Here is a 10221-nt window from a genome sequence, read left to right on the forward strand (position 1 = left end):
ACCCAGACATGGGCTCCTGACTGGGCTTCAGGAGACAGAGGAGCCACTGACTGCTGTCTCCAGCAGCGCAGGGAGCAGCGACTGCGGAAGGGACAGTGGGTGCCCCATTTAAAGAAAGGAATACGCCTTAATCCTCTCCCTGAAGGAAAAGTAAGAGTAAAAAGTTTCCAGGGGTCGCGGATGGGTGGCTCAGTTGGTTAGAGCGCAAGCTCTGGGCAACGGGGCTGCCGGTTTGATTCCCACATGGGCCAGCAAGCTGCACCCTCCGCAACTAGAATGAAGTCAATGAGCTGCCGCTCAGCTCCCGAATGGCCAGATGGCTCAGTTGGTTGGAGCGGGTGCTCTCAACCACAAGGTTGCCAGTTCGACTCCTCAACTCCTGCAAGGGATGGTGGGCTGCGCCCTCTGCAACTAACAACAGGAACTGGACCTGGAGCTGAGCTGCACCCTCCACAACTAAAATTGAAAGGACAACAACTTGACTTGGAAAAAGTCTTGGAAGTACACACTGTTCCCCAATAAAGTCCTGTTCCCCTTCCCCAATAAAATCTTTAAAAAAATAAAATAAAAAAGTATCCGGGTCTGAGGTGCTCCACTTCAGTGGAGATAGGAGGGAACCTACTGTAGAAGTACCACAGACAACATTTAAGGAAAAGGGCAGAGGACTGACAGAGGAATATGAACAATTCCTAAAAATACAAAAATACCTCATCAGCTTTCCTGTTATCTTCTTTTTCCTTGCCAAAAGCTGCTTGTCACGTCCCCATGAATTGCTGCAGACCTGCAGCCAGAGCAGCCCAGAGCCTTGCACAGGTGATTAGTGATTGTGCAGCTGTTGACTAGGGGAGAGACCCACCCCAAGCCCCACCGTGTCACTGTGTCACCTGCAATGCACACGACAGCTGACAGAGGACAGCGGCCCACTTTGCTTTTCCGCAGCCTTACCTCTTGCAGTGGTCCTCACCTTCCTTTGCCTCCATGGGGTTTGTTTGTTAGGGGAGCTCAGCACTGTGCATTTAGCATGTCCTGCTTGCATGCAGGTCACAGGCCTAGTACTTTACACATGCAGTGCCAGACATCCCATGGTAGCCTTCTGAGTGAGGCAGTATTTTTGTTTGGCACTGGGAAACCTGAGGCACCATCAAAAATAACCTGCCCTACTGTTGGAAAGTAGTAGAGCCTGCCTTCAACCCAAGCCCCTGACACACATCCTGCCCTGCTTCCACAATGCAGCTGGACAAAGGGCAGCTATGTCTGTGTTCCCATCTCACCCCCAGGGCACTGATGATGAGTTGCCAGCATGGAGACCCGCTGTGCCCGGGACTGTGCTGAGCCCTTGCTGTGAAGCCCAGTAGGGGCCAGGGCAGGAGGTGAGTGCAGCCACTTCCTGTCACTGGTGCTACTCCAAAAAGAACTTTTGCCCGGAGCGAGGAGAAGGCCCTCTCAGTACCTGCTAAGGCAAAGCAGGCCCCCTCTGTTCACTAAGGTGGGGCTTCTCGGCTACATCCAGCAAACAGGAAAGTGATACCTAAAATTACATGACTGTAACAAAATTCTGCCACTGTTAAAAAAAATTACAATCTACCAATTAATGCCCAGCGTCCCCGTCACTGACACGACCTGTGTTGGCCCTGGGTCTTCCCCATGGCCTGTAAGCCCATCCCATAACCATGGAATCCCAGCGCCCATCTGTGCTCACTCTTCTTGCTGAAGGATGAGGCCTGCAGAACCCAGGGCGCTGAGCCAGGCAGCAGGAATTGATGCTGGCACTTCGTTCCTGAGCATGTGGCTATGGATGTAGAACAACAAAAAATGTCCAGTATATTAAGACAAAATCCACAAAACTGTTTTGAGAATATACCCCAAACATTATCATTTATACATCTGAAGATAGAACACGCTGTATATGACCAAAATGGGCATTTACTAAACTGAAGCATTTAGCAAAATTTCTAGAAGAGTCTGAAGTAATTTTAACATCTTTATCACAGACTCCGAGGCCTCAAGCCAGTTCCCAGGGAAGCCCGCATGTGTAATGGCAGAGCTTGCCTCTGGGCAGGTAGTGGGTTCCTTTCCAGTCCTGGAATCTTGACTGTTCCATGAACGCAGTTCATGTTACATCTTCTCTACACAGGGGTGATGATATTCACCTCTGTTGCTGAGAAGATTAAATGAGGTGAGAAAAATGCTACATATATGGCCCTGACACATCAATCAAAGCCAGTTCCAGCCTCCTCACTTCTTCTCTCCTTCCCTCCCCAGGGCTGATGTCCCCACAGGACAGGACGGAGAGGGACATGAGCTCAGCACGCTGGGGCTGTGCTTTTCCCAGCATTGGTTCCTCTGCCCAGGTGTGGGCCTGTGGAGGAAGGATGTGGCCAGCAGCCTGCACCTGGCCTCTACCGGTCATGTGCCTCATGGGAACTGCAGGGTTTGTCTCCCTCTCCCCCCACAGGGTTATCTGCTTCTGTTACCATGGACTCAAATGGTCTGCTTGCCTGCGTGCATCCAAGCTGCAAAAGACACGAGCAGGAATTTGCAGCAAAGAAAGTAAAGGTTTATTTAAGGAGTTGGCACCAAGCCCAGAGACAGGTGAGCTAGGGCTCTCAAAAACCTTGCTCCCAGATGGCCTCTAGCAGCTAGGTTATATAAGGGAATGATCGTTAATCATGGTTACTATGGGAGCTGGGGGCATGGGCTCTACTGATTGGTGGAGGCTAAGGCAGACAGCAATTAGTCATGGCTTCAGGTCCTGCTGTCAGTCATGGCATTGCTCCCTCTGGTTTCCAGGGGATGTGATCCGTGGGTCCATTCTGCTTTCAGGAGTCCAGAGCTGAAACATAACTGAGGCCAAGCTGCTATCTTTATTTGACTAAAATCTTATTCTAGTTTGAGGTTTGGTTATTGTATCTTGGTCATGGTTGATGGACCTGAAGCTTTATTTTTGAGTTTGACACTGACTAGGACCTAGTGCCCTAAAGACTTAATGATTAGAAGGAATGGACATGCAGTGTATGTACAGATAGGAAGATCTGGGGAAAGAATGCAGGTGAGTCATAGTTCCATCGGGCTAAACAGAGCGAGCTTGGGTTAAAGCAGAATGCGTGCTAGAAGTGAAGTCCATGTGGGGTTACACTCCCTGGCCCAGACTCGCCAGTCACCACACTAGGGCAGAGAACTTCAAAAGATAGAAAAGGCTCATGTTTCTGTCCCAAGTGTTTCACTTGGGACCGTTTTGAAAGTATTGATAAAAGAATATCCAAGCCTATATAAAATTTTATGAGTTTATTTGAGCCAAAATTTTGAGGACTTGTCCAGAGCAAGATCTCAATGGATTGAGAAAATGCTCTGGAGAATGGCAGATTTGCAGTTCATTTTATATACTTAGAATCAAAGGACAAAACACAAGGAAAGTTACATGAAATCCCCTGGTGGCAGATTAAAGAGGCAGGAGAAAGCAAAAGGGGGGATATCTCTGGGATTGGATAAAAAGTAAAACAGAGAGACACATACTTCTTTTATGTTGGTGGGTACAGAATAAGTAATATTTACAGCATATGGAGATTGCATATGACAGGCAACAAGGTAACAATGAGGAGTTTCGTGGTCTTGTGTTCTGGAAAAGAAGATTACTCTGGCATTTCAAAGGTATGTTATGTTAGATGCATAAGAGCAATGGACAGGTCTGCTTAAGGTAAAGATTGACCTTTGCTAAAAAAGCTATAGGTCTGGGACGTGACTACCCACCATGACCTGCCCAGTTAGGAATTTATGATAAAACCATCCTGTGTGGTTCCTTTAGGTCAATGAACTTGTCAGGCCTGCCATGCAGCTCCCCTGAGCTTTCCAGGTTTACACACCTTTTCATTCACAAAGGTCCAGGGGGATTTCAATCACCTGATGTGGATGCGTTTTCCATCAACATCCAAGAAATCTTGTATAATAAACATAAACAAACTAAAACGGTTTCAGTACATGCTGAGTATTTTTTGTTATTAGAGTTTTTTTCTATGGGTCAGATACTTCATATATATTATCTTATTTAATATTATAAAGGTAAATTTTAAAAAATGAATTATTTCTGTTGTCAAGAGTGAAAGAGACCTTTCTGCCTCCTTAAATTTCTGTGAGAAATTTAGTTGTGAATCTTTCTGTAATCTTTTGGCATGTCAACATAAGACCATCCAAACCTGTACAGAATTTTCATAAAAATTTATTTGAGCCAAACAGAGGATACTCCTGGAAGCATGATCTCAACAGACTGAGAAAAATGCTTTGCAGAATAACAGTTGGCAGTTTCTATTATGCATTTGAGATTAAGGAGGGAACGTAAGGAAGATTACATGGAAGTGGGAGAAAGCAAGGCAGGTGTGGCATTACAGGATAGTTAAGTTTATGTGCTCTCTTGAGAATGGTCACAAATTAGAAGGAGGTCTCTAAAAGGGGGCATTTCAAGGGTGTATTAACCTGGATGCACAGAAACAATGGACAGGGCTGCTTGAGGCAAAGAAAAGCCTTTACTACAGAAGTTACATGCCTGGGATGTGACTACCCACCATGGCCTGCCCAGTTGGGAACTCAGCGACCTGTGAGGTTACTTTTCATAGAACCCCTTTTTCGTCCACAATTCCCCCTTTTGGTCATAAATCAATCCAAAGGATGCATTGATGACCAAACTTTCAGTCGAGTAATGTGGTCTCAGAGTGACAGGAAGGCTGATTCCTAGGAAATCTCAGGACCAATGTCATCTTGTTGGCCATTGGGGTGAGGCAATGCGGTAACCATGGGATGTGAGTTGGGACAAAGTTTTCCCCCAAAAGGGAAGGGCAGGTAAATGAAAGGCTGTCAGGTCTTATGGCCTTCATTGAGAAAGAACACTCTGGATCATTTCTATCCTATGAGCTATCATGATCTCAGTTTTGCCTTCTGTCTTATTTTTCTGTATTTAACATCTAGTATAACATTTATGTAAGCCATAAAAAGGATATTAAAAGTTATCTCATGCATCTTCTTTAGCTTGGCAATATTGTAAGATGTCTCCTTTCATAGTGTCAGCTGATAAGTTCCTTCATCTAAAAAGCATTCCTTCAGGCATCAGAGTGCTTTTTAGATGAAGGAACTTATCAGCTGACACTATGAAAGGAGACATCTTACAATATTGCCAAGCTAAAGAAGATGAAAAATTGCCAAGCTGAAAAATTGGGTCCTGGGAGCCAGAAAGAATGAGGTGGTTCCCTTGGATTTCCCACAGCCTTGACCATTCATTTAATTTACAACCATTGTTTACCCATACAATAAACCCTAAAAGTTTTGCATCACTTATTTTACAATGCTTCTCCTGCAATCTAATATACAAAAACAAACCTTGTGGTATTTCAGGGGCTCTTCTGGAACACTGCAAAGTTATTCCTACATATATTGAGATTTTAATCCTTAAAACCTCAATTTCTAATGAAAACTGAGAAGTAGAAAAACCCAGAGAATAAGTGTAACTATTATTATGACTAATATCATTAGCAGACAGGTAAAGACAATCAAACAATTGATTTCTGGGTTCAACATCAAGCCGTAGGTGTACAGACCTAATTGATGTCTTGGAATAGCTGTCTTCCTCTGACATCAGAGGTTTCTCATCCTTGAGGACTCTGGTGTCCATTGAGCAGGAGTACATGTCCACTCGTGGTGAGGTGCCTTTTTAGATGAGAAGTGTGAACCCCTGAGTTAACTCCTTTAAGTTTAGCTGCACATAGATTAGTTAGTAACACCTGATATGGTTCTTTCCAACAAGGTTGAAAGAATCCTTTATTTATTTACTGTTGTAATAGGTAAATTGTGTCCTCTTGGGAGTCTAATGTGTCCTAAGAGTAAATAATCCACATATTGGATTAGAATGGAATCTCATTCAAATCAGCCTTTAGTATCCAAGAGAGATAGATGAGACTCTCTGTATACCCCTGGGGCATTACCATCCAAGTAAACTTGTGATCTTCCCAGGTGAAAGAAAAGAGGTATTTACTCTCTCTTTTACAGGAATGCTAAAAAAAGCATTACACAAATCTATCACTGAAAAATATTGGCATACCACAGGAACAGAGAATAATAGGGTATGTGAATTTGGAACCAAAAGCTGTCTGGGAATAACTCTTTTTTTTGCACCAAACAGTATGGAACCTTTATTTTTAATGTGATTTCTGTACATCTGGAGTATAAGAATAATCCTTTTATGAATGGAACTGATTACTAAAAGAAACAATGACAAAACCAAACTGGTATTTGATGTGAATCTGTAGGAGTTTAAGCTTCAAATCCAGCCAAAAAGTTTATTACAATCTCTTTCAGCTTTGCATCTGACTGTTCTGAGATCTTTCCATCAGCCCTCATAGTGCCCGGCAGGGCTTGGTGTTGGCTGGTAACATGAGACAAGAAAGGATTCTCAAACTTTGTGATCTTGCTGGGCTTCAGTTTATCAAGATAGCCCCTTGCACCAGAATAAATAACAGCCACTTGTTCTTCAATAGCCGTGGGAGAATACTGTCCTTGCTCCAGCAATTCCATCAGATGCGCACCATGACTCAAGATTGTTGAGTGACAGCATCAAGATCAGAAACAAACTGAGCAAAAGCAGCAACCTCATGATACCTAGCCAATTCCAGCTTCATGGTGCCTGCCACCTGCTTCAAGGCCCTGGTTTGGGCAGCAGATCCAACACGGGATACAGACAAACCAACGTTAATGGCAGGGCGGATACCTTTGTACAACAATTCTGTTTCCAAGAAGATCTGTCCGTCAGTGATAGAAATGACATTTGTTGGAATGTAAGCAGACACATCATCAGCTTGTGTTTCTATGACTGGTAAAGCAGTCAAGGAGCCACCACCAAAAGAATCGTTCATTTTGGCTGCTCTCTCTAGCAGATCGGCATGTAGGAAGAACACATCACCAAGATAGGCCTCACAACCAGGGCTCCAGTGGAGTAGCAGAGACATCTGACAATAAGCAACAGCCTGTTTGTATAAGTTGTCAAAGATGATCAAAGCACATTTGCCATTATCTCTAAAATGTTCTCCCATAGAACAGCCAGAATGTGACGGGCCAGCCGCCACGAGTCGATCAGTACCTGAATGGGGGAGTGGGAATGAAATAAAAGACACACACAAATGCTAATGTGGCCGGTCTTCAGTCATGCTGAAGCCCTGAGTTTATTATCTCTAACCAATATATACAGTTTGAGTACTTGCAGTTAAACGAAGAAGATATGTATTATCTCAGCGAAAGTAAATCTTTTACTTTGACATAGAAGATACAAGGTCACTGAAACTCACAAAAGTAAATATCTCAAGGAGACAGAACCTACCAATTGTTCAGAAAGCCCTTAGTCTTCTGTGTCCGGGAACTGGCCGTTTCCACCACATTCCTCAGCAGCCGTTAGGCGCCTCTCAGATAAGGCAGAGACAATGTTATGGGGGCAGAAACCGAGCCAGTCTGCAAGGTTCAGGGCTGCAAGAAACCATGGCTCCCCACACCAGAATAAGGAGCCAGGTACTGAAGTGGGGCAGCATCAGAAGCAGTAGCTGAAACCACATTGTTACTTCATGGCATCTGCATCTGTAAGTCTCTTCACCAACTGAGCAACAGTGTATTTCTTCTGACCAATAGCAACATAGATACAGTACAGCTTCTTCTTTTCATCAGTTCCTTCATTGAAACGTTTCTGGTTAATGATTGTGTCAATAGAAATTGATGCTTTGACAGTGTGTCGGTCACCAATAACTAGCTCACGTTGACCACGACCAATGGGCACCAAGCTATCCACAGCCTTGATGCCTGTCTGCATTGGTTCCTGCACAGAGATTCGAGGAGCTCACCTACGGGTCTTGGAACCAATTGGACCCTTTCCATCAACAGCATTTCCAAGGGCATCTACTACACGACCCAACAGCTCCTCGCCAACTGGGACGTCCACAATGGTTCCTGTTCGCTTCACAATATCTCCTTCCTTAATTAGTTTATCGTTTCCAAACACGACACCAACATTGTCAGTTTCCAAGTTCAGGGACATACCCTTATGCCTGAAGAAAACTCTACCATTTCTTCTGCTTGAACGTTCCTCAGCCCTTGTACTCGGGCAACACCGTCACCAATACTTAAGACGCGCCCAGTCTCTTCAAGGTCAACAGAGGTATCAGCTCCAAGAATGCGCTCCTCAAGAATAGAGGACATCTTGGCAGTGCCAGTCCTCTGGAGACGAGTGTTGGTGGCTTGGAGGTTCCTTGCAGCAACAAAAGATGATTCCAAAGCATTTTTGGAGACCGGCCCAGCCCGCCGAGGGAGGGTGCGGGCCACAGCCGTGGCGAACCGCGCGGACAGTATCTTTGCAGCTTCTCTTCAAGTAGTTCCTCTGCAGCAGCAGCCTCTGACAGACTGGGATCGGGAACAACTTTTATTTACAGTTCTGAGACCCTATACAAATCTCCATCTTTTCCAATGGTTTTCTTTACTGGAAGGATAAGAGAATTACAAGGGCTCATACATAGAATTATAAGCCCCCTTTTAAAGTAATCTTGTGTAATGGGGCTTAATTCCAGCTAGTGTATCAGGTCTTAAAGGATATTGGTGAATATTAGATAGAGGCAAAGTATTGTCAATAGATATTTTTATAGGAGTGGCTAACTTGAGCTTCCCAATATTGGTACTGCAAAGAGCCCAGAGTTCCACAGAATGTCTTACAGCAAACATTCAGTGTCAAGATAAGTTTTCTTTTATGGAGTTTCCTTTAAAAATCATTATTTTATGAACTTGTTCAGCATCTGATCCATTTAGTTCTAAATACAGTACACCCTTCTGAGAAAAAGATTTGGATATGTGGGTGCCATGAGTTTCAAAAGTAAATTCGGGTAAATTGGGACAAATTTGACTGGCAAACTGTAGGGAGCTGGAGCATTAAGGGTTAAGAAAATGTAACTTCAAGCAGAGTTTGGGAGGATCGCTGAGGAGAACTCTGATAAGCATAAAGAACAAACAGACACCTGCTGCCCTGGGAATGGGAAAATATCAAAAGGTCTAAGAACAGTCAGGGCCAAACTTTGAGAAAACATAACTAATCTGTACTTGCTGCCTCAGCCGCTTTATGTAACCTTCTTGTTTCTGTGTGTATAAAAGAAAGCTGAAAAATAAAGTAGGCGCTGCAGTCTAATTAGAACTGCTTGCCCTCCCGATCCCATCTTTGTCTCTTGTCTATTTTTTTCTCAATCCTCACTCCCCACTTCAGGGACCGTTCGTCTCGTCGACAGGCTCCGACAGCAAACATTCCTGTAACGTTCCTTAGCTGGAAGGGAGTAGGTTCTGACTTAAAAACAGACATTGGTTGATTAGATGTCCCTACCATTTGTACAGAAGCTTCACTCTGAGGAAAAGGGCAACTTAACTGGGCAGGGGTAAGAAAGATAAAGTAGCCCCAGTATCTACAAGAGCCTTAGTAGTTTCTTATTTTGTGGCAATTTTAATTTCTCCTGAAGTATTGATAAAGAGAAGGGGAGATGCTCTCTCGCAATCCTCAGAGCAGCCCCGTGCTTGCTCCTGTCTCCTTTCTTTTCCTAAATCCCATTTCAGTTTCCTACAATCCTTAAGACCTGGATTTTTACAATAAAAGCCGACTGTCCTTTCCCCTCATTGAAAAGGCCTTCAGAAAGGTTTGACCTGATTGTTTAGTTGCTGGAGCTATAAATTCTTAATTTTAGTAGCTTTATCCTTTCATTCTTTTTGAATAGTTTTAAATAATTGACCAGGCAGAGTTGCCAGTTTATCAGTTTGTGTGGTCAGCCAATTTAACTCATGTTGTTTGAGCATTGTTACAAGCTCCTCATTTAATGCTTCCAGAAATGCCAATTGACCAACGGAACATTTTGATGATCCTTAAAACTGTCTAGAGACAATCCTGAATATTGTTTAAAAGTTTTTTCAAAATATTCAAAGAAATCAAGTATTGATTCATCAAGTTTTTGTCTACATTGCTGGATTTTCACCCAGTCTATTTTCCAGGGTAAAATCTCAGGGATGGCTTGGTGAAACTGGTGGGCTGATTTCCTGCATTTTCCTAATCTGTTTCTGTTTGTTTGTTTGTTTGTTTGTTTGTTTGTTTGTTTGTTTGTTTTAAGTCCTCTATAGGAATTTTCCAGCAGACCTTACCTACTCATTCTGCTGCTTTGCCCTCAGAAACCAATG

The 10221-nt window shown here is 43.7% G+C and overlaps 1 pseudogene; it reads right to left on the reverse strand.

Annotated features, from left to right (window-relative positions):
- Nucleotides 1-6189: 6189 nt before the first annotated feature.
- Nucleotides 6190-8355, reverse strand: LOC109438792 (ATP synthase F(1) complex subunit alpha, mitochondrial; annotated as a pseudogene).
- Nucleotides 8356-10221: the final 1866 nt, after the last annotated feature.

The sequence above is a fragment of the Rhinolophus sinicus genome, linkage group LG02, assembly GCF_036562045.2.
Source record: "Rhinolophus sinicus isolate RSC01 linkage group LG02, ASM3656204v1, whole genome shotgun sequence".
NCBI lineage: Eukaryota > Metazoa > Chordata > Mammalia > Chiroptera > Rhinolophidae > Rhinolophus > Rhinolophus sinicus.